Source organism: Platalea leucorodia (assembly GCF_965183815.1).
Source record: "Platalea leucorodia genome assembly, chromosome: W".
NCBI lineage: Eukaryota > Metazoa > Chordata > Aves > Pelecaniformes > Threskiornithidae > Platalea > Platalea leucorodia.
The window spans coordinates 10396752-10414915 of NC_138859.1; the positions used below are offsets into that span (position 1 = coordinate 10396752).

Here is an 18164-nt window from a genome sequence, read left to right on the forward strand (position 1 = left end):
GCCAATATAGACCAGTAATTACAACGTTATCAACAGTGTGAATAATAAAAAAAACCCAACACCCTCTTTTAATGCTGCATAATCAAATATCTTTTTCAGACCATTGGTCAGTAATCTTCCACACATGCAGTTATGCAAAATTCTAGACACTCCTAGTTTAAACTCTGATATACATATCACTATTTATAGTATCTCAAAACTATATCAAAGTAGTAAGTGAACGCTATGGAGATAACCAAAAGCTGTTGAATGTGCGTGGCTGGGGCCTACCACTGCTGATGCATGTGGTAGTGGTACCTCAAGCTAATAAAGTTAATCAAGAATTTAAATTTTTTTTTTTCAAATTACATGCAGTTGTCTTGGTTTGAGTAATATCTGATCACTTCTTTAACAGGCAATACTTCTATTCAAGCAATTTTGTATGATTTAGTGAGTCAAAATGTTAGTTTGTCAATAATGATAGGTATTCTAATATTTAATGCTTTGGTACAGTACTGTGTGTAGATCCTTTGTTCTGAATATTTCACATGCTTTGCCTCTCTTGCATCTTGTAACTATTATATAGCAAGAGAGAAGTGGCTTTCAATTATAAGTGCTGTTGAATTAGACTTGAAGAATGGTCAAGACCAGTTTCAACTATTTATCACAGACAGGAAAATACTCTTTCTGTATGAAAAATATTTTTATGCTACATAAGCTTTTTTATATTTAGGTTTTGTGTATTATATATAAACATGAAGTTTTTTTGTAAGTAAGTGCAACAAATTGTAAAATGAGTAGGGATGTGCATCCTTTATTTTAATATGTATTATCATATATAGTTAGGAAGGTAAATTCCAGAAATGTAGTAACTAACAACAGAAAACATTAGACTCCGTGAGGGGAGCCCTTGGGTGATGTCAACTCATTACCCTGTATGTTGTTGCTTAAAATTTGACTTGCAAAATTGCACCAGCAGTCACTAAGTTTTAAGGACACATTACAATAGCGAATCTTCACAATATCATTTTATGTCAGAATTGTTTCTAAATTTCTCTGATTAGTGGAAGCAAGCTGAAAACCATGATTAAAAATTATTTTGGATTGGTTTTTAAGTACCTGATTTGTAGTTTCAGAATAACTCCTCAAGTATACAAAGCAAGTAATCTGCAAAGACCAGTCTTAACCAGCTAAAAACACAGAAATCTTTTCTGTCACCTTTGCATCTGTCTCTTCTCATCTACTTTTCATCATGCATGGTGAAAGCATTCTTTAATTTGGACCAGAAGTCCTTCTGTACCTTCTTCTCTATTTCATAATGGTTTATAGAAGCTTTCAGTAGCAACAATTTATTCAGGCAAGCATGGAATATACCAAATGTTTTAAGGTGAAAGTATGTAGTGGTGAACTTGCGTTCTTTCAGAGAGAGGGGAGGTATTTATTTTCAGAATGTATTTGCCTGCCTTAAGATTAAGATTTCCTTTAATACTTGTTATACCACAGTATGAAATGTTTTTTGGCAGTAGCACAATGCAGTGAAATACACGACATTCTAATTGCAGGAAAGTCACTATTTGTTACGTGTAGCAGTTTTATATCCATAAATTAGATATGTTTCTTCATGTGTAATGAAGGAATTACAATTGCTCTGACCATTAGAAAAATCCAGAATATAATCTAAAAACATTTAGCTGTTAGAGATCAGACACATTATACAGTGGGGCTTCTTTGGCTGTAAAAGATGATTTTGATCTTCCTCAGCCTCATCCAAAAGACCTTTTTGCTATCAGAATAACATATAATTTTATCTTCCTTTGCCTGTGTCCTCTATACATTTAACTTCTCTTCAGGTGATTCTGTTTAGTGAGTTATCAGGAAGAGTATTTACTATGGCTGCAGTCCTGCATTTTGATCTAGAAGTCAAACTCTCATGCTTATGCCAAGTGCCTTAAATATTAACTTGGCTCTGCACAATTATAAAAACAAACCAAACCAAACCAACCAAACAAAAAACCAACCAAAACCACCAAACCACTCAAACCCCTGCATGAGTATATCATATTGAAGGATTTAGACCATATAGAGGGCAGAGTACTTTCTTATTCTTGCTCACTGGTGATAACATCTAGATTTAGCATAAGGGAGGGAGGGGAAGGAATACGAGGACATTTTGTGTGTGCACGTGTGTGTGTGTGTGTGGAACAACACCTAAAGCCTCTCTTTCCACACTTTAAAACAAACAAACAAACAAACCCCTATGGATTCCTCAGCCTGAAACACCAGTGCCACTTTTTAAAACCATAGTACTTAGGACTTCTTTTACAATGTCATAGTGTTATTTTTAAAAGGCATTTGTTCTGACTTTGGTTGCTTGTTTTTCTGTCAGGCTAATGTGATTTTTTTAGTTGGAGTAATATGACTTTTGTAGAACTAGGAAGGAAAATAAGAATGTTAACTGTATTTTCTTTAAGCCTGCAAAATTATTTTTATTACTTCAGTAAACTAACTTCGAGCTATGCCTTCTGGTAAAGGTCAGTGTCACTGATCTACTTATATGTTGCAAATGATGTGTGCCATAAGCTTTTCCGTTATCCTTGAGGTTCAGGTGCATCCTCTGCTCCCCTGCTGCATGTTAAAGAGATTCTTCTTCTACACAGATCTTGTATCACTTGTTCCCAAAGTGTCTGGTGCAGCTGTATGGAAGTATTTTCTGTGAGGTGGTCTGGAGCAATGTTTTGTGGTACTGGTGATACAGATGTGTTTTAGTGTCTTATTTCTAAAATTACCTCATCTGTAGAAATAGAATGCTCTATTGTTAAACAGTTATTTGGAATCACAGACCCATAGCAGTGTAAAATAAATATGTACTTTAGAAATAATTTTATTTTTTAAATTATAAGAGAATAGATATCTAATAAGTAGTACTTGAATTAATTCCAAAGATACCTGTCACTTCATATATATCAAGCTGACAAAGCTGAAAGGTTCATCAAGGCCATTTGGCTGAGAGTTTAGTTCCTGTGCTACTCTATTGTCTTATGGAAGATTTTGCAATGGGGACCCATGCTCCATTGTTAGGGATTTTTCTCATTAGAAATTCTTTCTATCCCCATAGGGTATTTTATTAAGGAATTTCAACCTTTCTGCTGCTAGACCATTATCTTCACCTTTGGAAATGCTGGTGTCCCTTGATTGGATGTAATTAGAAAGTGTGCTGTCTGTAAAGTCTGTTCAAAGGCTCAGAGGGAAAACATTTTCATATTTAGTAAGACAATATACAGTCCTCAGTGTGAACCTTCTTCATATAAGTACGTGAATTTTGAATTTTGTATACAGTTGTAAATTGATTTGATGCTTGTAAATGGCAAGCATATGACGGAATTTATCTGTGTGCGTTTTCAGAGACAAGACACTTCGATATGATAATAGGTTTGAGATGAGCCGTTCCCCAAGTTGTCTTTTAGCATTACTGTGTCAGTGTGTAGTTTCTTCTAGCTTACAACAAATTACTTAATTTCTGAAATTAGTGTTTCCATTGTGTAAAATACTGTGATTTTTGTAGATAAAGTACTTCATAAGATGCTAGATTAAAAATGGAATATAAATTAAGGAACAGAATACAATGAAAAAAATTATTTTGTGTCTGATATCACAATATCAAAGTTACTTGCATATGTGAAATGATGGTTTAATGTAATATTTGGAGGGGAGGGGGTTATAAAGACATAACAGAGCAAAGGCCATGACTACATCATATGTTGAAGGCTGGTGCAACTCTGCAAAATAGGGAGGAAAATGGGATTGAAACCTTGACTTTAGTAGAAATGCTTACATAAATTATGGTTTACAGGATCAGATGCTTTATTTGTGGGTGTTTCTTTCTTGGCTGTTAAGCATGTAAGCTTGAACTAAGTGGAAAAGAGAATGGTTCTTCCTAAATCACTTGTCTGGGATACGTTCACTTCTGCTTTTCTGTTGAACATTATACTAATACAGTATTTTAAAAAATATTTAAGTTTCTTGCAGTTCTGTTTCTTTGGGCCAGTGCTGTTCTAGTTTCATACTGATTTTTATGCTGTGAATGTAAAAAACTCCAAGTCATATTGATCCAGGTTTTTTTCCAATCTTGAGGAAAAGGATTTTAGATTAGAAGATGGAGAATGCTTTTTTTTTTTTAGTTTTCATTTCTTTACCCAGAAAACCAGATTGTTTGGAGTTGCATAGTATATTTTTAAAGCAGCTTAAGGAACTGTATATAGTGTAAAAAGATTGCAATGCTTCTGTGAACCTTTCAAACACAATCTGCCTTTTTCTAATTTAATTATCAAGCACTCCTATTTGATAATCTGTTGTGATCAGCTCACAGTAATATAATTTGAAAGTGACAGGCCTAGCTAATTATTCTTGCCTATGCATGTTTACATAACACGTAGGCATCTTAAGCACTCCAGTTCTAGACTTTTTGCCTTGGGTATATCTGTATTGTATGTCTATGACCTCCCCATTCATAAACAGCAGCCTGTCTCTTCTTTCCTCAATTGCCCTAGGTTGAGATAGACCATTTTCTTCTTGCAGTAGGTCAAACCTCCCTTCTCCTAGCCTGCTAGCTATTTTGCTATAACCTCTTCTACTCAGTGTAAAAAGATTCACTTGCATATGACTAAACAAAACCAAAAAACTTCTCCACTGCTACTTGCCTCTATAACTGAAAGATCTGAAGTAGCAGCAGTTTAGTAAAAATTACCAAATGGATAATGGTCTATTAAGGAAGTCCTTGCCTTAATCTTCAGAGCCCATTCTACCATGCTTGCTGTGGTAGCTTTGTTGGAAAATATTTCTAAACCTGACCTCTTTAAGACAGGCATCAGTTCACTGCAAGCACTAGATGGTTGCTTGGGATTGATTGGGATGGATGCTGCACTGGATAGAGATACACAGTCGCTGTTGCCCTGGATTCCAGGAACGGTCTCCAGCAATTTAGTGCTAAATTCACATCATCTATGATAAAGATGATGTGAATTGATGGCACTACAAGAAAGAAGTACAATTACTACTGGTGTCTGCTGTGCGTCAAAACTTATTATCTTGATGTACCATACTTTCCCATCCTCCTTTCTGCTTCCTCAATCTCTAGACAACCTGGGTTTTGAAGATGAGAGAAAATGGTGTGGGTTGGTACAAGTGTGAGTGTGTGTGGAGGGGGGGGAAATCATACCATGGTCACTGCAGAGCAGCAAGAGAGAATGGTTGTCTGTCAATACTATGGCAAAAAAGAAGTCCATAGTCATATTGGTTGTATGATTTTTATGTAAATGTGTATTTGGACAATGTATCTTGAAGAACTCAATCTGATAACTTCTTTTATTCATGCAGTCCACCAAAATCTCTTGTGGTTTTTTAATGTCATTTTGCCCTTAAGGGTGTCACAGCATGTATTGTTCTCAGGAATTATTTCAGTTTTATATGCTGAAACCAAGCTCGAGAAACTCTTGTTTTTCAGTAGTATGGATTCCCTGAATACTATGAGACATAATTTTATAGTTGCTTTCAAAACAAAATCTTGATGGTCTACCATTCCACGCATCTATATATTTTTCCCAAATAGTTACCAAGTAATTTCCTGTTACATGTGGTGAGGTCAAATCCAAGACTTCCAGCTCATGATTGCTTCATATTTTCAAATACAGCTTTTTGGAGGAAATTTTAGAAACAAGATCAGATGTCTCTGAAGTTTTGCTTTCCACAGATGAAATCTTTGGAAACAAAGTTGACTTTTTTTTTTTTTTTTTTTTTTTAAAATAGCCATCATAAAACTGCTGTTGATTATACCTGAGCAAACTGTCATCTGTATGTATTTGAATGTGTTTTCCCACTAAGTTAGTAAAACACAAGTGAGGCTGAGCTATTATTTGGTTGAAAAATGTAACAGGAGAGCTGAAGGACTGGAAAGGGAATGCTATACAAGTATTGTAATATTCTTCGCACAGTTAAGTTCTGCATGGGTTCCAATAAGGCAGTTTTCTATTGTTTTTACTATGCTATCTTTGTAGTAAACATGCAAAAGTTTTTATCCAAGCTTTTAAAAATAAAGGATCTCTATACCATACTGTTTTGTAAAATTTTTTAACATTTCCACCTCCATTGAACTCAATGAAAGCTGCTTAGGGCTAAGCACTTTTGAAGCATCTTTCTGCTTTTTAAATTGCTGATGTGGAAGGTTTTATTTATTTTGAGTTCCTCATTCTCAGAAACACTACTGGCAAATAGGCAAGCAAGACTGTGATTCTGTCAAATATGCAGTAATTAAAATTGTCAAATCCAAAAAGAGCTTTTCATAAGCAATTAGGGCATGTCAGAAGTACTAGTGTGGGACTATATCTAAGCTCCATATCCAGCTGATTGCTCAGATCCTCCAATTACTGTAACATGAGTTCTTTGCGGAAGGCAGACTGTCTACAAGGAAGGACAGTCCATATGAAATAGCTGGTTTTTAATGTCTAGAAGCTTGCAGAATCTAAACTATGACTGAGTTTCTACCCTGCCCCCTTTTTTTTTTCTTGTGTATTGCTTGTTCACTGCTGAGTGTTGTGTGGAAATAAAGGTTTGATTTTGTGCGATATAGCAGCTTGAGGCACTTAATTGACAAAATAATATTTTCTGTGTATCCTCTTAAATGTTTCAGAATAGGAACAGTTGTATCAGTTCACTCCTTGTAAATATTGCCTTTACAAACACCATGGAGGAAGAGATGTTCTTTTTTAGAGCTTGTATGATAGGATGATTTTCTGTTTTAATTAATCTCTTTACTGAAATAGCTTTTGTGTATTGATGAATATTTTTTAGAGGAGGTAATTTCTGAAAGTAAATTTAAAACAAAATTCAAGATATACACATGCCCAAGAGACATTGGCAATGCAGGTTATGCTCCATTTCTAGTAATTTTCATTGACTAGATTTCAGGTGTGTATTGTACACTGTGCAAATGTATAAAGGGAATTGGTTCACAAACATCCAGGACTAATCACTTGTGTTCTACAATTAAGGTAAAGAATTTGGAACCTATAGATAAATAATGTTCTTCTGTATTTGGCAAAGAGACCCAGAACACACTTAAGGGTTATGTACTTTCCTTTGACCACTGTACATATTTCTATAAGTAGTTATTTTTTCTGCAGAAGTATGCTTTCATGTGTTGCAGGGTTGATTGATTATCAACAAGTTTATTAACCCAAAATCAAGTAAATTAAGAATGTCTTCAGTAACTGATTCTTCATGTTTTTCTTTTTTAATATTTTGTCCTCCAACATAGTTGAACCCATATTCCAGAATTTTTTAAAAAGAAAAAAAGAAAAGGAGTAAAGGCCTACTTTTCCAAACATAATTTGATGTGTAATTTTGAGCATCTTCATGTTTCTATGTCCAACTCTGAGGGATTTTAAAGAGGCAAAATATTCAGAAAGTGACATCTTCCCTTTGTAAACTAAAGCTCTTTTTAATTATTTAGAAATGGAGGCATCAGAAGCCTTTCAGAAATATTTTAGGTGTAAGTATTAATTTGGCTAAAACACTAGCTCACCTGTATAGAAACATAGAATCACTAGCATATAAATTGCAGTAACATTTCAAAATAAAAAAGCTTTAGATTTTCAATAGGGAGTAGAAAACTCTTTAAATATCACTTAAAACTTCCTTTTCTGTTTCATGACAAATATGTGATTTGTTGGTTTTGTTATAATTAAGTTGTTGACTCAGTAGGTGGCACTCTTCCTTCTGAGTTGCCTAGGTCATCTGTATTTCAGGTTCCCTTTTTTAAATACAGTATAGAATAGATCCTGACTGCTTCTGCTTGTTAGAACATCAGTTGTGATATTCTGACAAAATTTCTGTATAAGCATTATATTCTTGCTTGTCTCAATCTTGGTTATTACTGCTGCTGGATAACAATTTTTTCTCTGAACTATTGCATGTATGTTAGTGTTAAAATAGCTTGGCTTGTAACACACCCTCATACACACATTCCTTCACCTCCCCACTCCTCAATTTCCACCTAACATTTGGCAGTTGCAAACCATACTGAAAACTACAAACGATCACAGGGCCTGACTGTCAAATCTTTACTCACATAACTAAGTCTTATGACTTCAGCAGGGTTATTTTCATATTAAGGTGAAAATTCCCTGTTTAAAACTTATCCATCAGTTAACTTTCAGTAAATTTTATGTGAGACTGAGGCATGCAGTTGTGCTGATATTCTGCACTCATATAGTATCAAAACAGGATCTCTTGCTGTGGCTTCTTATCTGCCTAAAGGTCTGATTCTGCTGCTACGGACATAAATGCAAATCACCAGTAAACTACTTCAACTGTAAAACACAGTCTTTAAATACATCTTCACGTGTATGTTATTGCAGTTCATTTGAAAATTGAATTTTACTGCCAACGTGCTCAGGTCCTATAAAGTTACAATCTTATAATTTTGGCTGTCAGTACCTTTGGCCATGCCATGGTGTGGTTGTCTATGTCCCCTGAACCCATGGCAACAAGGGAAATTGGGCTTCACTCTTTCTTTTATTATTCTTACTACTAGCGACACAGAACTTCTATATGATCCATAGATTTGCACACTGTGTGCTTTTTCTTTTAGCCTTTTATATAGCAGATTAGGGTAGTCTAGCTTTTTCTGGTTTTATACAGCCTGGTCACTGAAAAACAAAACCACACAATCTTCATACCTTTTCTCCAGTTTCTATGATAAGAGGATTTAGCTAGTTTGGATGGAAATAAGTTCCAGAGTTTGAAATTGACCCTTCTTGTAATGCAGTTCATTCCATTTAATGATATGGATTTGAAATGGCATTTTTGACACATCATAAGTATTATTTTAGTTTTTTGAGAAGACAGAAAAAAATACAAGTCAATCTTAAGCTTTTTTTAGTATTCAGTGAGAGCTTCCTTAAAGCAGAAAACAATACTAGCTTATGCTGAACCAGGCATCTTCTGCTATTTCTCCTACATTTGTTTTACTCTTTAAGGAAGAAATTTTATTCAGAGTGTGAGGCTTTTCCTTTTCCTTGAGATCTGGTAAAATGAAAAGATAAATCCTACTCAGCTTCCCAGATAGCATGCAATTTACAACTTGGACGTGTCCCTCTGATGTTTTGTGGCACTTTGGTTCTGATACCTGTGATACGTTCTTAACCAGCAACCCATAGCTGGTTTAGTAAAAGCCATCAGTTATCATTGCCCTCAGGGCTGGTGATACCTGATCTGTGATATGGTGATGAACACTGAGGAGTAGATCCTCCCAGAACCAAGTTTCTTTCTGTGGTGACTTTGAAAGCAGAATCATTGGTTTATGTCCTCTGCTGTTGTAATGCCCTTTTAACGTACTACCAGTCACAACTTTTGTTCTCCAGATTGGATAGTAGAAGACCCATCTTTCTCTAGATTTTTTTTTAGGTTCTATTTCTAGGTTTTTATATTTTTAGATTATTTTTTTCTTCTCTAGAAGAAAATTGCTTTCTTCCTTTCTTTCTCCTAAACTGCTTAAAGGAATCTTCATGTGACTTGAAATACATAATAGTTAATTACTTGCTCTTTTGCCACAAGCCTTACTGGTCCAACAGATTATCCTGAAAATGCCCCCACAGCTTAAGCCTATAATCATTTTGAATGGATACCTACACGAGTACTTGGAATTTTGACAGTTTACTGCTACTCTGTGAGTCTTTGTCCATGTGGTATGCAGCTTGATAGGAAGGTACAGTGTGTTCTAGATAATGCAGAAAAAGGATGCTTCTACACATGTGCACTCACCACTCTATTTTTCAGTTAATGAGCAATCATTGTGACATTTATTTGGAATTGAAAGTTTTTGTATTATCTCTCAGTACATAGTTATCATTCAGGATGATTCTTTGTGGCTTACTTGAACTTTATCATTAGTGTCTTTCCAGGTAGAGGAAGATATGTGTTCGTATTTATTACAAAAGTTGTCAGAGTGACTGACATTGCTTTTAGCAATCAGACTGCACAAACATATTAATGCTCTTTGATACCTGAGACTTGTATCAGTTTTGGAAGACTTCAGCCAGACCCATGGCAAATCTCTCATTCATTACTCTTGGCAGCTTGAAAAAGGGAGTGCTAAGTGATTGGATAAATGGGAAAATGAGGTACAGGCAGTTCTTTAGCTTGCACATTAATTTAGCTGTAATGAAAGTTATTTGCTTATATTGTAATTTTAGGATAGTTAGTCCTGCTTCAAAATTGCAAGGTAATGCTTGCATAAGTAATGCTGACAAATATTCATTGTCCAGATTCTTTCAGAAGAAATGTCAACCCTATGAGCTCTCTCAACCACCTGCCAAAGTGGAACGAGATATATTAAGCAATCCTGAACAATGTTTGTAAACACTAAAGAACAAGAAATTTTTCAGATGTGTGAAATGCAGTCTTTTAAGCTATGAAAGTGGCTTAACCAAGATTGGTTTTGAAACTATTCCATTTTAGTCATATTTTGGCTAAGATTAATTATTTAGTGGTTAAAAAAATTGGCAGCAAACAGTAGCAATAGTAAGAGATGCAGTTGGTCAGGAGAATTGTGATGTTTTGCAATATTTTTTTTTTTTGTTATGTCTTGAATCAAACGGATTGCTTGGCAATCCAAAAACCTTTGTTCCTGTACATGACCCTTTTTAAAAAGGGGATTCTAAATAGTATGGTGCTATGCTAGGGGTAGTAACTTCACTGGAATGCGTGGCTCTTCTTTGTAGCCTTTGCACCACTGAATTTGGTATCTCTCCCTGGAATACTGGAAGGAAACTCTCTATCTGCATATTCTTTTAAGTAGCTCTAGAACTTAAATGAATTTCTTCATCTTAATATTTTTACATTTTTTACTAATTGAAAAATAATTTTTTACTTCAGATTTTTTGCTTTAGTCTTTTACAAGTTCTTCCAAGCAAATGTGGGAATTTGATTAAAATATTTACATTTGTAAATGTTTTGTATTTATTGAATAAAACCACACAACATTAATAGAAACACCAAATTAACTAAAACTGAAAGAATTAAGAACCAGACTATTTTGCACAACAGAAATTAAAGTTAATACATTGAGAAAAAAAATCAAATACCAGTATCTTCTGCATGTCATCCAACCTCTTTCTAAGCATCCTTATTTTATTAAACTTCTATATTGAGTATTATTTCTGTATAATTCGGGTGGAAGTTAAAGTGTTTCAATTCACTAACTCTGATCTATGTAAAGTAATAAGATAATTTTGTGGTTTAAGAACAATGAAATTCTCCCTCTTTTTCAGCCACAATGGAGAGTAGAAATGTTTTATTGGACATTAACTTTTCTTGTTTGCAGATCTTATGGTAGTTACTTGCATTTATTTATTATGGTAGTTACTTCATTAATTGCCAAAACTTACTGAGCTGGAAAAAATAAGGCATATTTATTTCTTCTTTCAACTTGAAGAACTTCTTGGATTTCTTACAATTAGTGTTTTAGGCAGTTGTGTTGGCATTGCAGAAGAGAATGTTTTTTACAGGACAACGTCAGGCACTTTAAATCTTAACAGTCAACTAATTGGGGAATATGCAAGGGCATATGAAAGGGACAGTGTCAAAGCATATGGTAATAAAAAGCAAGTGTCAAAAAGTAAGATTTGATTTCAAACAAGTGAAAAATAAAACCTTCCTTTCAGGGATAATATATTTGGAAATGTTTTCTAAAAATGAACTCCTAATAATTTGTAGTAGTTAGCTCTGTTTCCTCTTCGTCAGGACAGAACCAGTTCTTAGGCTTTATTTTGTTTTCTGACAACCTTTTAAATTAGGTTAATCGGCAAATCGTGTAGTATTATATATATGAAATATGAGTTCAACCATCTCAAAGTTATGAAGAGCTTTTTATGTCTAGTCATACCTATTTGTTGGCTTTGTCTAGCCTGAATTTTCTTACATTCATGTACATTTACATTTATATTCCAGCCATCTTGGTAGGTTTTTCCTCAGCAATTTGCTGTGATTATATATTTTTTTTTGTTTCCTGAACTCTTTCGTTAAAAAATATTCCTTCAAAAGCCTCGGTTATTTCTGTCTATATCTATCTGAAATATTACTTGGGCATATTGGACAGGTAGCTTTCAGGTGATTTTTATAGTAGGTTTATGTATTTATAAGTAAGTAGCTTGTGTTTCATACTGGTTTTGAACAGTTTGCATTTCTAATAAGAGTTTTTATGCTTTCTTCATTTATCATACTTGAATAACCCACAGCATATATTTTATTTATGTTGATTAGTTAAATTCTTTAAAGTGTATCCAATGCTAGTATTCATGTACGTTTCCAATCCTGTTACAGGTATATTGCTATCTCAGAGTTAATTTGATGCAGATAGTCCTTCTTTCTGGCACAGTGGACATTTCCAGTAACACATAGCTAGTAATAACAGTGCTTTATAGAGACTCTTTTCCGTTAATGGGCAATTTCACATACATAATCAAACTGGTGAAAAGGGCAATGTTATCGTTGAATGTATAAATACAGATTATCATGTTAGAAGAGGTCATTCATTTTGCTTTTGTATCTACTACTGTTAATATCACTATTAGAACAACTTTTAGAATTGTAATACAAATACGCTTCAGAAAGTTTAAAAAGGCCTAGAGCACAAAGGAAGGTGGCAGAAAGGCCACATTGTAGTGTTATGACACTGACAAAGTTCAATTTATTAATCTGATTTAAGAGAAAATAAAAAAATTACTTCAGCATGAAAGAGATCTCTGCTGGGACAGAGGGACTCAACTTTGCTGATAAAGCATAACAACATCCCCCAGATGGACACTGAAATTAATTTCTTTTAGACTGAAGAGGAATTAACTAAGTGCTGAAAACATTAGAAGAAAAATCAATTAAATACTAGAGATGCAAACTCTGCCTTTGAAGTTCCCTAAACCACAGAGCTGGGAGGTTGTATCAGGGAAGGTATCAGTCTGCTGTCCTGTTATCCCTGTAAGCACTCACAAATGACTGCTTTTGAGAGGAAAGGCAGATGAACCAGATAACCTAGCACAGATGTTCTCAAATTCTTACATTGAGAACAGCTCTTAATGTGAGATTAAATAGCTTTTAAGGAACAGCTTTTTATCCTATGTAGCTTCTAGAATAAATTACTTACCTTTTTATGCTAGGAATGGGTGGAGGCCTTCAAATATGTGAATTTGTGTCTTTATTTATTTATTTTTTAATAGAGGGAACATACTTTCTTACATAGAACTTTGTGTGAACTTCGTAGTTGCACAACTACATGCATTAGGCCTGCAAGCTGACAAATTGCAAAGATCAGGAAGAATCCTCTCTCCCTTCCCTAAATGTACAGCTAGATGGGAGAGAAACATCTGTCTCCCCCTAAGGCATCTGGGATTGGCTGTAGCTGCAAATAAGTTATCTGACAAGATGGAACAGTGCTTACAGTATTTACAGAGAACCCATCTTTCTTAAATATTTAAGTGTCCTACTCAAGTGATCAGGATGATACTATTCATCAGATTTGCAAAGGAAAGGGATTTTTCCGCAAGTCAGATTTGTAGATAAATGAGGCTTCTTCAGGAGATAGCCTGTAGCTTACATCTATGCTAATAAATTAAAGAAACATGTCTGTTTTATTGCACTGAGGACCGCTGGCACAGAACTTATTGTGTCCACATTAATAAGCTGACTTCTCCAGAACAGAGTAGCTGCATATGTTTTGCCTGTTGATAATTGTGTGTGGCCACCTTCTGAACTTTTCACAGGAATTCTTTGAGATTAGTTGTCATGGGCCAAATCTGTGCAAGGGACCCTTTTTTTAAACAATTTGATGGATTTTGAAAACAGTTTTGATAATACAGATAATAGAATTTCAGTGTCCAGGAGTGGTCCCTTTCACTGTTTAATTCAGTGGTATAGATATACCTACATGGGGCATGTTCATATCCTGTCAAAAAAGACTAGAAGTTTTTTCTTTGGCAGAGCCCTTGGAGGGGCACACTAACACTTCCTGTTTGATTCATGGCATGACAGGAGGCTATTACCACTCCAGTTCTTTACCATCCTGTTGACTTGGTAATAGTCTATCTCTGCAGTTTCCTTCTGTCTGATAATTCAGTTGGAGTTGTCAGTGACAGCTGTACATCCATCATGCATTTCCCACCTGTCTGATGTGGCTTTTCAGCAACCCTGCAAGTGTGTCCAGAAGTCCCAAACCTCTTCCCCATCTGTCTCATCAAATGACTTCTGATCCATTCAGGGTGTGAATGGACACGTAATCAACAATCTTGCCTCTTGCCTCTTTCCACATTTCACTTCCCCAGCCTGGTCATCCACTTTGTCAGGAGGCATATGATCTTCTCTTCCAACTTGGGCAAAGGATTTACTTTGCTGTCTCAAAATAAACAGGCTGCCATCTCATCCTGAGGTTTTTTTGCAACTTGCATATTTGTATTCTTACATTCAAATTTTGTGTGGTGGCCTTCTTACACATTCTGTCAGTGAATAAAAAAGAAAATATATTCACATCTTGCAAACTGCATTTTTGCATAACCCTCACGACTGTTATCTTTTTCTTAATGGTTGGTTGAGATCGTTGTTGGCTTGAGAACTTAACTTTTTGTTGTCTGTGGTTCCTGAAGTATTTACTAAGGTCCTGGTGACAACTATGACCCATCTTCACCTTTGGTTTGGTTTTGTGGTGGTGGTGGTGGTTGATTTTCTGTGGGGTGTGGTGTTTTTTGGTTTTGGTTGGGTTTTTTTGGGTTTTTTTGTTTGTTGGGTTGTTGGTTTTTGGTTTTGTGGGGTTTTTTTGGGGTTTTTTTTGTTTTTTGTTTGTTTGTTTTTAATAGCAATTAGACCTATCTAATGGGTAATCTGGATGATTTGTCATTTTGGGGGTTTCTTGGCTTGAAGCTACTATCTGGCAAGTATTGACTCTGTAGTCTCCTGTGTTTTGGAATCCAACATCTGTGGGTTAAATGGGTTCCTTGGAAATTCAAAATAAAGTTAGAGGAAGTGGTGTCAAAATCAAAAAAGACAAGATAGGCTGATTTGGTTAAGTCATATAGAGAAGCAAATGATGGAACTGAACAGTTCAGTACACAAAAATTATATGAGCTTTCAAACAAATCAGAAGCAGAAACCATCCATATGAAAAGGGGGGGGGGGGAAGAGCTTGAAGATGATGTAGGTAAAGAAGTCAGTCATTTGACATTGAAAACTTAAAGGTTTTTCCTTTTAAACCACAGAATAATAGAGTGTATGAATGCTCCTTACAGGAAATTATTATTTCCTATAAAATTTGAATACTTAAAGAAGCCATAATTAGAATACCATTACTATCTGGGTATGTTCTTGCAAAAATAGTGTATTGGAAAATAAAATTATATTTTCTGTAGTTTTATTATCTAACTTTAAGTTTCATTATCATCACATTTTCTTATAAATACTAGCCTATGCATAATGAAGAATACTTGCTACCCAGCACAAACAGAAGGATACCATGGTCTTTGTTTTTCAAAAGTGTAACAGAAAAAAAGAATTTAATTCATATCACTCTCTTCTATCACAGTTCCTTGTGAAACTGAACCAAATGTGAGGACTAACTTCAGATTCATACCTTTATGAGAGTAAGCAGATTCAGGCCATAAGGGCAAATTTTCAGCTCCACTGAAATCAGTGACAGCGTTTTACTTGAGTCAGTGGAACTGGCTTTCTTCTTAAACATTCTTTTTATCTAAGGATGTATGACTTTATTGTTTTTTTTCCTGTTAGTATTGTATATTAAAAAAAATTAAAGATCAATACTTCCTGTGTATTGCACAGACTTCCTTGTGTTGAGTTCTAAACGACATTTTAAAGGAATTCGGGCAAATTTGGGTTTTCTCACTAAATAAGCCTGAGCCCTGTCTGCTTTCTTTGAGGAATAATTTTGCAGGAACTTCAATAGGGTTAGGTTCAGGCTCTGTCCTAAATGCAGAAATAAGAAGTTTGTTTCCTTAAATATGCAAAAGGCAGGAAATGTTCAGTAAAAAAAAATCTTTCTCTCTGTATCTGTGTAATCTTATAGCTTTGTGACATATAAAACCTAATTTTATATATATTTATATATATATATATATATATATATAAATAAAACATTGTCCCAATCTTCAAGAAGGGCAACAGGGATGACCCTGGTAACTACAGGCCTGTCAGTCTCACCTCTGTGCCTGGCAAAATCATGGAGAAGATTATTCTGGGAGTTATTGAAAAACACCTGAAAGACAACGCAGTCATTGGTCCCAGCCAGCACGGGTTCACGAGGGGAAAATCCTGCTTCACCAACTTGATTTCCTTCTATGACAAGGTTACCCGCCTAGTTGACTGAGGGAAGCCAGTCGATGTAATCTTTTTGGACTTCAGTAAGGCCTCCGATACTGCCTCTCACAGTATCCTCCTGGACAAAATGTCCAGCATACAGCTGGATAAACACATAATGCAATGGGTGGGCAATTGGCTGACAGGTCGGCCTCAAAGGGTTATAATAAATGGGGTTACATCGGGCTGACAACCAGTCACTAGTGGGCTTCCACAGGGATCCATCTTGGGGCCAGTGCTCTTCAATATCTTCATAAACGACTTGGATGCAGGACTGGAAGCTTTGCTAAGTTTGCCGATGACACTCTCGAGGGCAGAGAGGCCCTGCAGAAAGATCTGGACAAATTAGAGAGCTGGGCAATCACCAACCGTATGAAGTTTAACAAGGGCAAGTGCCGGATTTTGCACCTGGGACATGGCAACCCTGGATGTACATACAGACTGGGGAACGAGAGGCTGGAGAGCAGCCCCGTGGAGAGGGATCTGGGGGTTCTGGTCGATGGCAAGTTGAACGTGAGCCAACAGTGTGCCCTGGCAGCCAGGAGGGCCAACCGTGTCCTGGGGTATATCAAGCACTGTATTGCTAGCCGGTCGAGGGAGGGGATTGTCCCGCTCTACTCTGCACTGGTGCGGCCTCATCTTGAGTACTGTGTGCAGTTTTGGGTGCCACAGTACAAAAAGGATACGGAGCTACTAGAGAGTGTCCAGAGGAGAGCCACAAAGATGGTGAAGGGTTTAGAGGGGAAGCCGTACGAGGAGCAGCTGGAGTCACTTGGTCTGTTCAGCCTGGAGAAGAGGAGACTGAGGGGGGACCTCATTGCAGTCTACAGCTTCCTCACAAGGGAAGGAGGAGGGGCAGGTGCTGATCTCTTCTCCCTGCCGACCAATGATAGGACCCAAGGGAACGTCAGGAAGATATGCCAGGGGAGGTTTAGGTTGGACATTAGGAAAAGGTTCTTCACCCAGAGGGTGGTGGAGCACTGGAACAGGCTCCCCGGGGAGGTAGTCATGGCACCAAGCCTGACAACATTCAAGAAGCATTTGGACAACGCCCTCAGACATATGGTATGAATTGTGGGGTTGTCCTATGCAGGGACAGGAGTTGGACTCGATGATCCTTGTGGGTCCCTTCCAACTCAGGATATTCTATGATTCTATATTCCAACACGTTTTATATAAGAATGCTGAGCATTTGAGTTCAAAATTAGAGCTTAATCCTGCAAACTGCTCCACACCAGGTACCTTTAAAAATCAGAGGAATTCCATATGGTCACAGCAGTCTATATGCAGAGAGTTTACTGGATTTGTTCCAAATTTTAAGCTTTGTTATTTTGCCTATGGATTTGGCTTACAGACAGACCTTAACTCTGTTAGCACTGAAAGGTATATATCTCATGATCAGACCCCTATGTGATAACCCATTTGAAAACAGTCCTTATATGTTATTTTAACAGAAATGTCTGGTGGCCTGAAATAAGTAAATATTTGGGTTAAAAATTAAAGCATATAGATGGTATCTTTTCATCTTTGTTTTCACTTGCCATTCAAAATAATGGAAATTATTCTGAAACATACTGCAAGGAAATCAGTATAAATCCTCTAAAATCAAAGGCATTGTAAGAGTGTTCTCATATCACTAGCCATATCATAGGGTTGAGTATTCAAAATATGAAGGTGTAATGAATGAATTGACTGCTGCATGACCACTGCTGCTATTATTAGCTATGCTGCAGGAAACATTTTAATTCTATTTTCAGCTCCAGATACTTACATGTTAACTA

At 36.0% G+C, this 18164-nt stretch overlaps 1 protein-coding gene across 1 annotated transcript in view; it reads left to right on the forward strand.

The window, feature by feature from the left end:
- Window positions 1-18164, forward strand: part of LOC309601528 (A disintegrin and metalloproteinase with thrombospondin motifs 6-like) — a gene marked incomplete at both ends in the record, with an annotated part of 161201 nt that overhangs the window by 37463 nt on the left and 105574 nt on the right. The window lies entirely within an intron of this gene.